The sequence below is a fragment of the Antechinus flavipes genome, chromosome 1 (assembly GCF_016432865.1).
Source record: "Antechinus flavipes isolate AdamAnt ecotype Samford, QLD, Australia chromosome 1, AdamAnt_v2, whole genome shotgun sequence".
Taxonomy (NCBI): domain Eukaryota; kingdom Metazoa; phylum Chordata; class Mammalia; order Dasyuromorphia; family Dasyuridae; genus Antechinus; species Antechinus flavipes.
Genome location: NC_067398.1, coordinates 527,936,414 through 527,952,487, shown reverse-complemented (window position 1 = coordinate 527,952,487; position 16,074 = coordinate 527,936,414). Strand labels below are relative to the sequence as shown.

General features: G+C 31.5%; 1 protein-coding gene across 3 annotated transcripts in view; it reads left to right on the top strand.

Moving 5' to 3' along the window:
- Positions 1 to 16,074, top strand: part of NETO1 (neuropilin and tolloid like 1) — a 323,874-nt gene that overhangs the window by 187,996 nt on the left and 119,804 nt on the right. The window lies entirely within an intron of this gene.

The window sequence follows — 16,074 nt, the reverse complement described above, 5'->3', positions numbered from 1 at the left end:
ATCAAATTTACAAAAGGCTTATCTATTTTGTTAGTTTTTTTCAAATAAAGTTCTTAGCTTTATTTATTAATTCAATAGTTTTTTATTTCAATTTTATTAATCTCTCCTTTTATTTTTAAAATTTCAAGTTTAGTGTTTAATTGAGGGTTTTAATTTGCTCTTTTTCTAACATTTTTAATGGCAAGCCTAATTCATTCATCTTCTCTTTCTTTATTTTATGTAAGTAAGCCTCTAGAGATATAAAATTCCCCCTTATTACCTCTTTCCCACAAATGTTGGTTTGTGGTCTCATTATTGTCATTCTCTTGGATGAAATTATTAATTGTGTCTATGATTTGCTATTTCACCATTCATTCTTTAGTATGAGATTATTTAGTTTCAAATTACTTTTTGCTCTATTTTTCCCCTAGCTTTTTATTGAACATAGTTTTTATTGCATCATGATCTGAAAAGGATGCATTTACTTTTTCTGCCTTTCTGCATTTGATTTTGAGCTATTTATGTTCTAATATATTGGCAATTTTTGTATAGATTCCATAAACTGCCAAGAAAGAAGTGTACTCCTTTCTTTCTCCATTCAGTTTTCTCCAAAGATCTATCATACTTATCCTTTCTAGTATTTGATTTACCTTTTTAACTTCATTCATATTTTGTGGTTTGATTTATCTAGTTCTGAGAGTACAAGGTTGAAGTCTCCCACTATTATAGTTTTGCTGTCTATTTCTTCTTGCTCTCTTAACTTCTCCTTTAGGAATTTAGATGATATACTACTTGGTGCATTTATGTTTAGTATTGATATTGCTTCATTATTTATGGTACCCTTTAGCAAGAAATAATTCCCTTCCTTTTCTCTTTTAATCAGATTAATTTTTGCTTTTGCTTGATCTGTGATTAGGATGGCTACTCCTCCTTTTTTGACTTCACTTGAAGCATAATAGATCTGCTCCAGCCTTTTACCTTTACTCTGTATGTATCACCCTGCTTTAAATGTGTTTCTGGCTTTTAATCCAGTCTGCTATCCATCTCTGCTTTATGGGAGAGTTCACCACATTCAAACTTACAGTTAAAACTTTTAATTCTGTATTTCATACCATCGCATTATGCCAAATTATACATTTCTCTTTCCATTCCATCTTACCCCACTCCCCACTATTAAAATTATGGGCACCATTTGCCTCACACAGTCCTTCTTCTTTAGAATTCCTCCTTTCCCCTAAGAGTCCCTTCCCCTTTCTTGAACCTTTTCCTTACTATTTCTGTATTTCCTTCTATTTATCCTACCCTTTTCCTTTTTTTCTATTTTTCCCCTCTCACTTTTCAATGAGATGGGAGAAGTTTTTCTGTAAACAAAATATGTCTAATATTTTCTCTTTGAGTCAAATCTGATGAGAGTAAGAGTCACACAATGTTCATTACTCTCCCTTCTTTCCCACAGATATAATAGGTTTCCTTTGCCTCTTCATGAAATGTAGTTTCCCTCTTTTTACCTCAACTTTTCCCTTTTTCTGGTAAAATCTCCTTTCCACTCTGTTTCTTTTTTTATGTTATAACAATAAAATCAAATTATACATGTACTCTCTATATATACCCATAACAGAAATACAGTTCTCAAGAGTTCTTTTTACCTTTTTTACTTCTCTTGAGTCTTATATTTGGAGTTCAAAATTTTTTTAGCTCTATTTTTTTCATCACAAATAAAAGGATTTCACCTTGTGAGGGTGTAGAAGACCCTTACCCAAAATGACTGCTCAGAGATCATTCAGTAGAAAGCAGAAAAGTACTTTATTAAAACCTCTGGAGGATAAGTCATCCCATCACAAGATAAGAAAGGGAAAGCTCATGGTAAGAGGGCTAAAGAAGTAGTAAAGATACATTGCTTTTATTCTAGAAATTACATCACAAGTAAGAGAGCATTGAGAAGGGGAGGAGAAGGCATCTAATTGGTTGTTGCTATTCAGAAAGATTGGAATGGAAGGTTTCTGTTTCCCTGAAATCTCCTGATTTCTAGGAAAGAGAAAATCAGGCCTTCAGGCCTACTCAAGCAGATAGTGGTCAAGCTCATTGACTAAATATTGATAAATGTCAAATACTGATAAATATCATCAGCTCAGGTTAAGTAAATATGTTTATATCTGTCCAATACTCAAATAAATATAAGCCTGCACATATTATACAGGTCATAAGGGAAACACAGAAATAATGAAAATAAAATACATAAAAAGAATTCATATGTTCCTACAAGTTCTTCACTTTATCTCTCTATTCCACACAACCTACTTCACTGAATGCCCATCTTCTTCCCTAGAAGAAAATGCTCAGTTTGGCTGGATAATTTATTTATGGTGTATTCCAAGTTCCTTTGCCTTTCAGAATATCAGATTCCAAGCCTTTTGATCCTTTAATGTGGACGCTGCTAGATTCTTAATGTGGCTCTTTGGTATTTGAATTGTTTTTGTTTTTTGTTTTTGTTTTCTGGCTGCTTATAATATTTTTTTCTTGGCCTAATAGTTCTGAAATTTAGCCATAATATTCCTTGCAGCTTTAATTTTGGAGTCTCTTTCAGGAGGTGTTTGATGAATTATTTCAAGAATTATTTTACATTACTATGACATCTGAGCAGTTCTCTTTGATGATTTCCTGAAAAATAGTGTCTAGGTTCTTTTTTTCATCATGATTTTCAGGGAGTCCAATAATCTTTATATTATCTCTCCTAGAGCTATTTTCCAGGTATATTGTTTTCCCAAGTAGATATTTAACTGCTTTTTTCCTATATTTTTCATTTTTTTTTGGTTTTACTTAACTGATTCTTGATTTCTCCTCAAGTCATTCATTTTCATTTGTTCAGTTCTGATTGTTAATAAATTATTTTCTTCATTCACCTTTTTTATTTCTTTTTTTATTTGTCCAATTGAGTTTTTAAATGAGTTGTTTTGTTCTATGGATTTTTTTTTTCCATTTCAGCAATTTTTTTTAAGGAGTTATTTTCTTTTTCCAATTCACAAATTCTGTTTTCCTGGGAGTTATTTACTTTTTCCACTTCACAAATTCTGTTTTCCTGGGTGTTTTTTACTTTTTCCAATTCATAAATTCTGTTTTCCTGTGAGTTTTTTACCTTTTCCATTTCACATTTCAGGGAGTTGTTTTCTTTTTCCACTTTAACAAATCTTTCTTTCAATAACTTATATTCTTTTTCCAAAGCTTCTTGCAGAGTTTTCCTTTCCTTTCCCCATTCTTCTTGAATCTCTCTTTAAGAATCCTTTTAAATTTCTTCTACGAAAGCCTTGAATGGTGGGTACCAGATTGTATTCTCCCTATGAGATTTCATCTAGAGATAATCTGCTTTTAGTCTCCTCAGCGTTTGAAATCTAATCTCTTTCACTATAGAAGCTATCTATAGTTAGAGCCCCCTTTGCCTTTTTACTCATTAAAAATAAAAAATTGGGGTCTGTTTTTTTGGTCAATAAAGGCTTTTCAACCTTCTTCAACAGGCAACAGGAAGTGGCAGCAAAGCAGCAATGGAACTGCAGCATCTGCGCTGGAATTGGCTGCTCTGGGATCGTGCTGAGTCATTCCCAGTGCTGGGTGGGTGTGGCCAGATCCCATGAGACTCTGGTGCTTTGGAGTACACTCTTAATCCTCTGTGTGTTAGAAGTTTTATAACTTCTCTGATGATCTACTGGCTTGCAACTAAAGCAAAGTAGCTAACACTGTGGTAGAGTCCATCCTATAATTCTTCATTGTGTGGAGACCACACCCTGCCCCCCAGGGCTGCTTAGTGTGTGCTAGCTTCCATGTGCTGCCTGCCTACCTGTACCTGCACCTGGCCTCCTCCTGTATCTACATACAACCAAAAGAGATTGTTTCTGGTGATCTTCAGAATTTTCTTCTGTTGGTAATGTGTTCCACTCCCAAAATTCATGGGTTTTGACAATCCAGCACTAATTCAGAGGCTGAATTTAGTAAATAATGTGAGGGAAGCAGGAAGGCTAAGAAGGAAGCTTCTGTCCTCTCTGACATCTTGGCTTTGCTCCAGTCATACTTCTTTAATTGTTGCATCCCATCAAATTACAACAATCATGAAGTCATATATGCCTCCTGGTAGTATTGTTTTAGTATATGATGATGATAAAGTTGGAATCATTCTAATGATAACGATGGTTGTCAGTTGGAGTCAGTTCCAACTAGCTTAATAAGCCTAATAAAACCATTGATAATGGTCATACTTTTTTCTCATCACAGCTTCCCCAGATTGGTAATGCATAAATATTAACCCATTTTAAGATTAGGAAACTATGGCTCTAAAAGAGTAAGTGACTTATCTATGATTAAGTACTAATTGGTGAAAAAAGGACTTGAAACAAAGGAAATATCTCAACAATGCTTCAATAATTCTATTATAATCACAATGCATAAAACAAATATATAAACTTACTTCAGATAAAATGAAAATTTTATATGTATGAAAATTTAATCTACATTGAATTCAAAGTAACAAATATTGTGTCAAAGCATTAAATTATTATGGAATTGTTGTTTGTTTGTTTGTTTTAATTGTCTAGATGTATAATGTCATCAATATGGTGGATTCCCATGAAGAAATTTATTTTAATTAAATAAGCAGTGATTAAACACCCATTATATGCCAGACAAAGTTCTTAAGCACAAAGACTACAAAAACAAAAGTAAAAGACTCCCTATCCTCAAGGGAACATATGTTCTACTGGGGAAAAGGGAAAAAGGATACAGACATAGAAAATAAGTGAAAAAGAAAAACAAGCATTTTTTAATGGATGAGGTATAGCCACTAAGGAATAATAAAAGATCTCTTTTAGGAGTTGGCAAGTGAGTTTACCACTGAAGAGAATTAAGAGTCCCAAATAGAATCAAGATAGGAAAACATTATAAATTTAGGTATATAATTATAAGGCATCAGAGATTTTTCCTGTGCTGAGTCACAGAAATTTGAGCTTAGATTGTTGAGAATTACAACAACAATAATAAACATTTTATAGTACTTTATATTTTATAAAATGCTTCATTTTATTTCATTTTAACTTGCTTTTATTTATTTTTATAGTTATACATGTATATTAACTTTTAAAACACATATTTCTTTATGAATCAAGTTGAGAGAAAAATCATAACAAATGGGATAAAACCACAGGATTGGAAAAAAAAAAAAACAGAAAAAAGGAATGAACTTAGCATATGTTGATATATATTCAGTCTCCATAATGCTCTTTCTGGATGCAGATGGTGTTTTCTATCTAAAATTTATTTAGATTGCCTTCAATCACTGAATCACTGAGAAGAACCTAGTCTTTCATAGTTGATCATCACACAATCTTGTTACTATATATGATATATTTCTGGTTTTGCTTGTTTCAATTAGAATTCCAGGCCTTTCTTTCTAAAATCAACTTTTTTATTTTTTTAGAACAATAATATTCTATTACCTTCATACATCATAAATTATTCAGTCATTCCTCAATTGATGAGTAGCTATTAATTTTCCAATTCTTTACTACCATGAAAAGAGCTGTTACAAACATTTTTGCACATGTAGGTTCTTTCCCTTCCTTTATGATTTCCTTGGGATACAGACACATTATTGGCCCTGTTTAGTCAAAGGGTATGCATAGTTTGATAGCCCTTTGGGAATAGCTCCAAATTGCTTTCCAGAATGGTTAGATCAGTTCACAACTCCACCAACAATGCATTAGTGTCCCAGTTTTCCCACATCCAATCCAACATTTATCAATATTTTTTCCTGTCATCTTAGCCAACCTGAGAGTTCTGAGATAGTTCTTCAGAGTTGTTTTAATCTGCATTCTTTAGTTAAGAGTGATTTCAAGTATTTTTTCACATGGTTATAAATAGCTTTAATTTTGTCATTTGAAAATTTCCTGTTCATATAATTTGACCATTTATCAACTGGAGAATGACTTGTATTCTTATACATTTGATACCGTTCTTTTTGTATTTTAGAAATGAGATCTTTATCAGAAACATTGGCTTTAAAAATTTTCCCCAGCTTTGCTTTTTCCTTTTAATTTTGTTGTGTTGATTAGGTTTGTGCAAAAACTTTAAAATGTTTATTCTATTTAAATTTATTTTATGAATGACAAAGTAAAAATTAAATTTTAATTTTATGTAATCACAGTTTGAATTTTATAATGTTCTCTATTTGTTCTTTAGTCATAAATTCCTTTCTTCTCCAAAAATCTCATAAGTATATTATATCTTGCTTTCCTTATTTTCTTATAGTATCAACTTTTGTGCCCAAATCATATACATTTATTTTGGTATGGTATGTGAGATATAGCTCTATGCCAAGTTTTTGACATATTATGTGATAATTATTTTTCAGTTTCCCAGAAATTTTTGTGACAGAGTGAATTCTTATCCCAATAGCTGGAGTTTGTGGGTCTATCAAATACTAGATTATTTTATGCCTTGATTATTGCATCATGTGTACCTAACCTATTCTACTTGTCCACCTTTCTATTTCTTAGCTAGTACTAAATGCTTTTGATGACTGTTGCTTTATAATATAATTTTAAATCTGGTACTCCTATGCCACCATCCTTTGTAATTTTTTTTTCATTAATTCCCTTGATATCCTTGACCTTTTGTTCTTTGACATGATTTTTTTTTTTTTTTTAGCAGTTTGATTGGTATGGCACTGAATAAATAGTCCAATTTATGTACAAATTCCACTTGGTCATAGTATATTATCCTGATGATTAAAATTTCTGTAACCTCTTTGCTAAGAAATTTTAATTTTATTTAAATCTGTTGTATCAATATTCATTAGGGAGATTATTCTTTACTATTTTTTCTCTGTTTTGACTCTTTCTGTTTTAGGTATCAGTACCATATTTATATCATAGAAGAAATTTGACAGCACTCTTTCTTTTCCTGTTTTCCCAATAATTTACATAGCAATGGAATTGATTGTTTTAAAATATTTGGTAGAATTCAGTCCCTGGAGATTTTTTCTTAGGGAATTCACTGATAGTTTATTCAATTTCTTTTTCTAGAATGGGACTATTTAAGTAATTTATTTCCTCTTCTGTTAATTTGGGAAATTTTTATTTTAGTAAATATAGATCCATTTAAATTATATATTGTCAAACTTGCTGGCATATAGTGGGTCAAAATAGCTCTTACTTGTTGCTTTATTTTCTTTTTCATTGGTGGTAAGTTCACCCTTTCTATTTTTGATATTGGTAAACTGTTTTTTTTTTTTCTTTCTTTCTTTTTTCTAATCAGATTAATCAGATTTTGATCTATTTTTTTTTCATAAACCAGATCTTAGTTTATTAATTGGGTCAACAATTTTCTTAGTTTCTATTTTATTAATCACTCATTTGAATTTCAGAATTACTAATTTATTATTTAATTGGGTGCTTTTAATTTGCCTTTTTTCTAGCTTTTTAAAATTACATGCCCAATTCATTGACCACCTCTTTCTCTATTTTATCCATGTCTTCTAAGAACTGCTTTGGCTGCATCCCATTTTCTGATTTTGGCATGTTGTCTCATTATTGTCATTCTCTTGGATGAAATTATGGTTTGGTTCTGTGATTTTTTGCTTGACTCATTCATTCTTTAGAATTAGATTATTTAATTTCCAGTTGTTTTTAACCTATTTTTCCCTGGTCTTTTATTAATTTCAATTTTTATTTTACCCTGGTCTGAAAAGGAAGCATTTATTATTTCTTTCTCCATTTAATTAAATTAATTGTAATTAACTTTATCTTCTAATACATGTTCAATTCTTGTGTAGGTACATGTGCTGCTGAAAAGAAGTTGCACTTCTTTCTATCCCTATTCAATTTTCTCCAGAGGTCTATCATACCTAAAGTTTCTAGAATTCTATAAACCTTCTTAGTTTTGTTTTCTTGTTTATTTTGTGGTTAGATTTGTCTGATTCTGAGAGGGGAAGGTTGAGAGTCCCCACTAGCATAGTTATTTTGTCTATTTCTTCCTGTAACTGGCTTAAAATCTTCTCTAGGAATTTGTCTGCTCTAACATTTGGTACATATATATTTAGGATCATTACTACTTCATTCTTTATAATACCCTTTATCAAGATATACTTTCCTTCATTATGTCTTTTAATTAGATCTATTTTTTTTTTTACTTTTGCTTTATGTAAGATCAGAATGGCTACCCATGCTTTTTTGCTTTAGATGAAGGATAGTAAATTCTGGTACAGGTTTTTACCTTTATTTTGTATGTATCTCTTTGTTTCAAATGTTTTTCTTGTAAAGAACATATTGTAGGATTCTGTTTTTTTTTTTTAAACCATTCTGCTCTTTGCATCCACTTTATAAGAGAGTTCATTGCATTCATAGTTATGATTATCAGCTCTGTATTTCCCTCCATCTTATTTTCTCCCATGTATATACTTTTATTCTCACATCTTGTTTCTCCTTAGTAGTGTTTTGTTTTTAATTTGCTCCACCCACTACCTGGCCTGTCTTCTATCACTACTGTCCTTTCTCTTATCCCCTTCTCCTAACATCCCTACTCTCCCTTCTATTTAATCCATCCTTTTTCTTTTCTCTTTCTCCTCCTACTTTATAAAATAAAATAAATTTCTATACTCAATAGAATGTTATTCCCTCTTTGAGTGAAAAGCAAAAATTGATCTAACTTAAAGAGATAAGGAAGAAAACTATATCTTGCTAAAGGGTAGCACAGATAATGAAGCAATATCAATACTAAATATATATGCACCAAGTGGTATAGTATCTAACTTGTTAAAGGAGAAGTTAAGAATATTGCAATAAGAAATAGACAGCAAAACTATAATAGTAAAAGATCGCCACCTTGCACTCTCAGAATTAAACAAATTAAACCACAAAACAAATAAGAAAGAAGTTAAAGAGGTAAATAGAATATTAGAAAAGTTAGCTATGAGAGATCTTTGGAGAAAACTGAATGGAGACAGAAAGGAGTACACTTTCTTCTCAGCAGTTTATGGAACCTATACAAAAACTGACCATATATTAGGACATAAAGACCTCAAATTCAAATTCAGAAAGGCAGAAATAGTAAATGCTTTCTTTTCAGATCACAATGCAATAAAAACTACATTCAACAAAAAGTTAGGGGTAAATAGACCAAAAAGCAATTTGAAACTAAATAATCTCATCCTAAAGAATGATTGGGTGAAACAGCAAATCATAGACACAAATAATAATTTCACCCAAGAGAATGACAACAATGAGACAACATACCAAAATTTGTGGGATGCAGCCAGAGCCGTAATAAGAGGAATTTTATATCTTTAGAAGCTTACTTGAATAAAATAAAGAAAGAAAAGATCAATGACTTGGACTTGCACCTTAAAAAGCTAAAAAAAAAAAAAAGACCAAATTACCCCCCCAATCAAATATTAAACTTGAAATTCTAAAATTAAAAGGAGAAATTAATAAACTTGAAAGCAAAAAAGCTATTGAATTAATAAATAAAACTAAGAGTTGGTTTTATGAAAAAAATAGAAAAAACTTTGGTAAATTGATTAGAAAAAGATGAAAAGGGAGAACTTTCCACCAATGAAGAGAAAATTGGAGCAAGAATGAGTTACTTCGCCCAACTTTATACAATAACCTACGTGAAATGGGTGACTATCTCCAAAAATATAGGCTTCCCAGATTAACAGAGAAGGAACTAAATTGCTTAAATTGTCCCCTTTTAGAAAAATAAATAGAACAAACTATTAATCAAGTACCTAAGAAAATATCCCCAGGACCAGATGGATTTACATGTGAATTCTACCAAACTTAAAGAACAATTAACTTCAATGCTATATAAACTATTTGAAAAAATAGGGAATGTCCAAATTCCTTTTTTGACACAGACTTGGTACTGATACTTTACCAGGTAGATTGAAAACAGAGAAAGAAAATCATAGTCCACTCTCTCTAATGAATATTGATGCTAAAATCTTAAATAAAATAAAATATTAGCAAAGAGACTACACAAAATCATCCCCAGCATAATATACCATGACCAATAGGAATTATACCAGGGCTGGTTCAATATTAGGAAAACTATTATCATAATTAACTATATCAACAACCAACTTAACAAAAAACATATGATCATCTAAATAGATGCAGAAAAAAAACATTTGATAAAATCCAACATCCATTCAAAAACACTTGAGAGTATAGAAATAAATGGACTTTTCCTTGAAATAATCAGTAGCATCTATTTAAAACCAACACTAAGCATCATTTCTAATGGGGATAAATTGGAACCATTCCCAATAAGATCAGTAGTGAAATAAGGTTGCCTACAATCATCATTACTATTCAATATTGGATTAGAAATGCTAGCTTTGCAATAAGAGTTGAGAAAGAAATTAAAGGAATTATAATAGGTAATAAGGAAACCAAATTATCACTCTTTGCTGATGATATGATGATATACTTAAAGAACCCCAGAGATTCTACTTAAAAACTATTAGAAATAATCCACACCTTTAGCAAATTTGCAAGATACCACTAACAAAATCGAACAATTAGAGTTACAAAGAGAAATTTCAATTAAAGTAATGGCTAATAGTATAAAATATTTTCCAAGGGAAAGTCAGGAACTATATATGAGCAAAACTACAAAACTTTCCACACAAATAAACTCAGATCTAACCAATTAGAAAAATATTAAGTGCTCTTGACTAGGGAGACCAAATATAATAAAGATAACAATACTACCTCAACTAATTATTTATTTAATGATATACCAAATGAGTATAGAAAAAAATGTATTTTAATGACCTAGAAAGCATAACAAAAAAATTCATCTGGAAGAATAAAAGGTCAAGACTTTCAAGAGAACTAATGGGGACAAAAAAAAAAAAAAATCAAATGATGGTGGCTTAGCTGTACCAAATCTAAAATTATATTATAAAGCAGCAGTTACCAAAACCATTTGGTATTAGCTAAGAGATAGACTAGTTGATAAGTGAAATAGGTAGGTTCAAAGGACAAAATAGTCAATAACCTCAATAATCTAATGTTTGACCAACCCAAAGACCCTAGCTTTGGGGATAAGAATTCACTGTTAGACAACAACTTCTGGGAAAATATGAAATTAGTATGGCAGAAACTAGGCACTGATCCACACTTAATACTGTACACCAAGATGAGGTGAAAACAGATTCATGATCTAGGCAAAAAAAATGAGATTATAAATAAATTAGAAGAACCTAGGATAGTTTACCTCTCAGACCTGTGGAGGAGGAAGGAATTTGTGACCAAAGAAGAATTAGAGATCATTACTGATCACAAGATAGAAAATTTTGATTATATCAACTTGAAAAGCTTTTGTACAAACAAAAGTAATGCAGATAAGATTTGAAGGGAAGCAATAAAAGGGAAAAAATTTTTATAGTCAAAGGTTCTGATAAAGGCCTCATTTCCTAAATATATGGAGAATTGATTCTACTTTATAAGAAATAAAACCATTCTCCAATTGATAAATGGTCAAAGGATATGAACAGACAATTTTCAGATGAAGAAACTGAAACTATTTCTAGCTATATGAAAAAATACTCCAAGTTATTAATCAGAGAAATGCAAATTAAGACAACTCTGAGATACCACTACACACCTGTCAGATTGGATAGGATGAGAGGAAAAGATAATGTTGAATGTTGGAGAGGATGTGGGAAAACTGGGACACTGATACATTGTTGGCAGAATTGTTGAATACATCCAGCCATTGGAACTATGCTCAAAAAGTTATCAAACTGTGCATTCCTTTTGATCGAACAGTAATATTACTGGGCTTATATCCCAAAGAGATCTTAAATTAGGGAAAGAGATCTGTATGTGCAAGAACATTTGTGGCAACCCTCTTTGTAGTGGCCAGAAACTGGAAACTGAGTGGATGCCTATTAATTGGAGAATGGCTGAATAAATTGCGGTATATTAATGTTATGGGCTATTATTGTTCTGTAAGAAATGAGCAGCAGGATGATTTCAGAATGGCCTGGAGAGACTTACATGAACTGATGTTGAGTGAAATGAGCAGAACCAAGAGATCATTATACTTCAACGACAATACTATATGATGATCCATTCTGATGGATGTGGCTCTCTTCAACAATGAGATGAACCAAATCAGCTCCATTTGTTCAATAATGAATAGAACCAGCTACACCTAGCAAAAAAACTCTGAGAAATGAGTATGAACCACTACATACCATTCCCAATCCCCCTATTTTTTTTCTGCCTGAATTTTTTATTTCCTTCACAGGTTAATTGTACATTATTTAAAAGTCTGATTCTTCTTGTGCAGCAAAATAACTGTATGGATATATATATATATACACACACACATATATGCACACACACATACATACATGTATATATTATATATGTATATATGTATATGTACATACATATATTGTCTATGTATATATGTATGTATATATATAGATATGTAGTATTTAACATATACTTTAACATATTTAACATGTATTGGTCTGCCTGTCATCTGGGAGAGGGGTGGGGGAAGTAGGGGAAAAATTGGAACAAAAGGTTTTGAAATTGTCAGTGCTGAAAAATCACACATGCATAGATCCTGTAAATACAAATGTATAATAATAATTTAAAAAAAAAAAAAACTATCTGTATTACCTTAGGCAGGCTGTGACAACTCTTTGTACCTCATTTTTTTGTGTACAATAAGATTACCAGGTTTAATGTTCAAACTTACCTCTAAATATATGATGTTATATCCAAAATACTAATGATCTATGTTGAAATAATGCTTTAAAATTTACAAATATGACTCTATGCTAATGGGTTCCAACATGGCGCTAAGCAAAGAATAATCAAAAGACCTATGTCCAAATTCAGTGTTACCTGTGAGGCTTCAGGATGGTTCTCAGCCTTCGTGGGCCCCAGTTTCCTCATCTATAGAGTGAGGAAAGCTGGAGTATATAAAAACTTTTAAATTATGGGCTGTGATCCCACAAGGGGTTATATAATTCAATATGGGAGTCAAAAAATTTAGCAATAGCAAAAGATTTCTGAGTGCATGATTGGAAATTGATTGAAAATGAAATAGATAATGAATCCAAAATGTTTCTGGAAATACTTGTCTGCCTTGCATTGTACAACTTCTTTGCAACCATGCTTTTCAAATATTTCACCAAAATTTAATTCTTTGTGTGAAAGTTAACAAATATATCTATTTCATTAGTATGAAAATTTGCTTTCATCTTTAATAAATGGTAAAATTATATGCATATCAAAGAATTTTTTTAAATAAATTTGTTGATTGAATGTGGGCCAAAAAAAAAATGAGAGAAACATTATTTACACTTTAACCTGGATAAATATTGTTTATACATACTTGTTTGCATATTTATTCTTTCATTAGACAGTGAGCTTTTCAAAAACAGAAATTTCCCCCTACCCTCCCTTTTATGTATTGCTAGTGACTAGAACAATGTCTTCTTAATCAGTATTCCATAAATGCTTCTCAAAATGTCCTATCCTGGAGAATAGTTAACTAATATCTACCTTTATTACAATGACCTTTGATGAAAAGTGAGATGACATCAGAATAGTTCATCATTTTTCCATAGGTTGTAACCTTAGATAATTATCTAGGATGATATACAATTATTAGGATTTTCTCATGACTATACAACAAGAATTTGTCAGTGACAATATTTGACTCCAAACATCCTGATTCCAAAGTTAATTCACTAGATCATTACTCACTATAGCACTCTTTCCTCTACTGTCTACTTCACAGAAATTCTTTTTTAAATACACCTAAAACTTTCAATCTAATAGGGGCCATTAAAATAATATGCATAAATGTTCCTATTGGGCTTATATCCCAAAGAAATACTAAAGAAGGGAAAGGGACCTGTATGTGCCAAAATGTTTGTAGCAGCCCTATTTGTAGTGGCTAGAAACTGGAAAATGAATGGATGCCCATCAATTGGAGAATGGCTGGGTAAATTGTGGTATATGAATGTTATGGAATATTATTGTTCTGTAAGAAATGACCAGCAGGATGAATACAGAGAGGACTGGCGAGACTTACATGAACTGATGCTAAGTGAAATGAGCAGAACCAGGAGATCATTATACACTTCGACAACGATATTGTATGAGGACATATTTTGATGGAAGTGGATTTCTTTGACAAAGAGACCTGAGTTACAATTGATAAATGACGGACAAAAGCAGCTACTCCCAAAGAAAGAACACTGGGAAACAAATGTGAACTATCTGCATTTTTGTTTTTCTTCCCGGGTTATTTATACCTTTTGAATCCAATTCTCCTATGCAACAAGAGCACTGTTCTGTTCTGCAAACATATATTGTATCTAGGATATACTGCAACATATCCAACATATAAAGGACTGCTTGCCATCTAGGGGAGGGGGTGGAGGGAGGGAGGGGAAAAAAAAATTGGAACAGAAATGAGTGCAAAGGATAATGTTGTTAAAAAAAAAAATTACCCTGGCATGGATTCTGTCAATATAAAGTAATTATTAAATAAAAATTAAAAAAATAAAATAATATGCATAAATAATTATAATACATGTTATGACATAATTAAGTGAATAAAAGGGATAATAGTAATCTGAGAGATTAAATGAAGACAGGATCAAATGTATCAGATATATAATAGTCATTCTGGAACACCACATTTTAGACTGGACATTGATAAGTTGTAGACTCTCCAAGTAGAACATAAAGAAAGGGATAAAGGGCCATGAATCTATGCCTTTTGAGCATTAGTTTAATGATCTAAGAGCTCCATTTCCCATTTCTATGACTTTGTACTGTTTCCCTTGTCTTAAATGAATTGCTCTTTACCTCCCTCTTGAGAAATTTAGTGAGATTTCAGGACTCAGTTCAAGGGACATTTATTTAAAGCCTTTCCTGATCCTTCCCTCATGCTCCTCCCTAAATACTTTTTTTATTTATCTTGTATATATTGTGTATGTATTAAGTTTTGATCATGCTTTCTTCTCTATTCAAATTTAAATTTACTAATGGAAAAAAAACTCCTTCTTTGTTTGGTCTCTACTACAGAGCTTAGTATATGATATGGGATTAAATAAACAATTAACAAATACATAATTGGTTGAATAGTTGTTTTTTTTTTTTTTTATTCTGGAGAAAAAAGATAACTGGAACATTATAGCTGATTTAAATATCTGAAAAGTTGTGACATGGAAGAAGAGGTATTAGATTTATTTTCTTTGATTGACTAGGAGTCAGTGAAGTAGAAATTGCAGAGAACTAGCTTTAGGCTGAAACAATAAAACATTCTATAATAATTATGATTTTCCCAATGTGGAATTGTATGCCTCAGGAAATAGTGTATTTCTCATGACTCATTATCTTCAATTGAAAGTTATGGGGGTTACCATAGACAAAAGTCCCTTGCTAGTCTCAGCTGAATTAGATAGTTTCTTGAGGTCTCTTCCAGTTCTTCAATTTCATTATCCTTTTGGGTGGAAACACAGAAGATCTTATGAAGGACATATGTTAGGCATTTAAGGAAATGATGGATTTCATCACACAGCCCACTTGAAGAGGAAGGGCACTTTAAGTTTAGGAATAAATTGTACAAATGCATGGTGGCAAGGGAATGCAGTATAAAGTCAGGGAATATTGAATAGTGCAATGTGAAACACAGAGGGAATAAAGGAGAAGTGGTGTGATTAAATAAGAAAAAGTGGGAAAATTGATTGAAGCCAAACTCTGGAGGGCTTTAAATCTTGATAAAAGGAGTTTTTGTTTTATTTTTCTTAGTGATTCTTGGTTTTGTTTTCTGGTGACTTAGTGGGATTGTGTTTAAAAGATAAATAAAGCAGAAAAACAATTAGTACTCTTTCATATTACTCTCACATGAAATGTAAATTAGGCCCTAAACTAGAACAATGGTCATGTAAAGGAATGCACAGATAAAAGTGATACTCAAGAGAAATAGCTACTTAGTTGGCAGGTTGTAAATAACTGGTTATTTAGCATTTATGTGCCAAATGACTGCCTAAGGAGTTAAAGGAAAAGA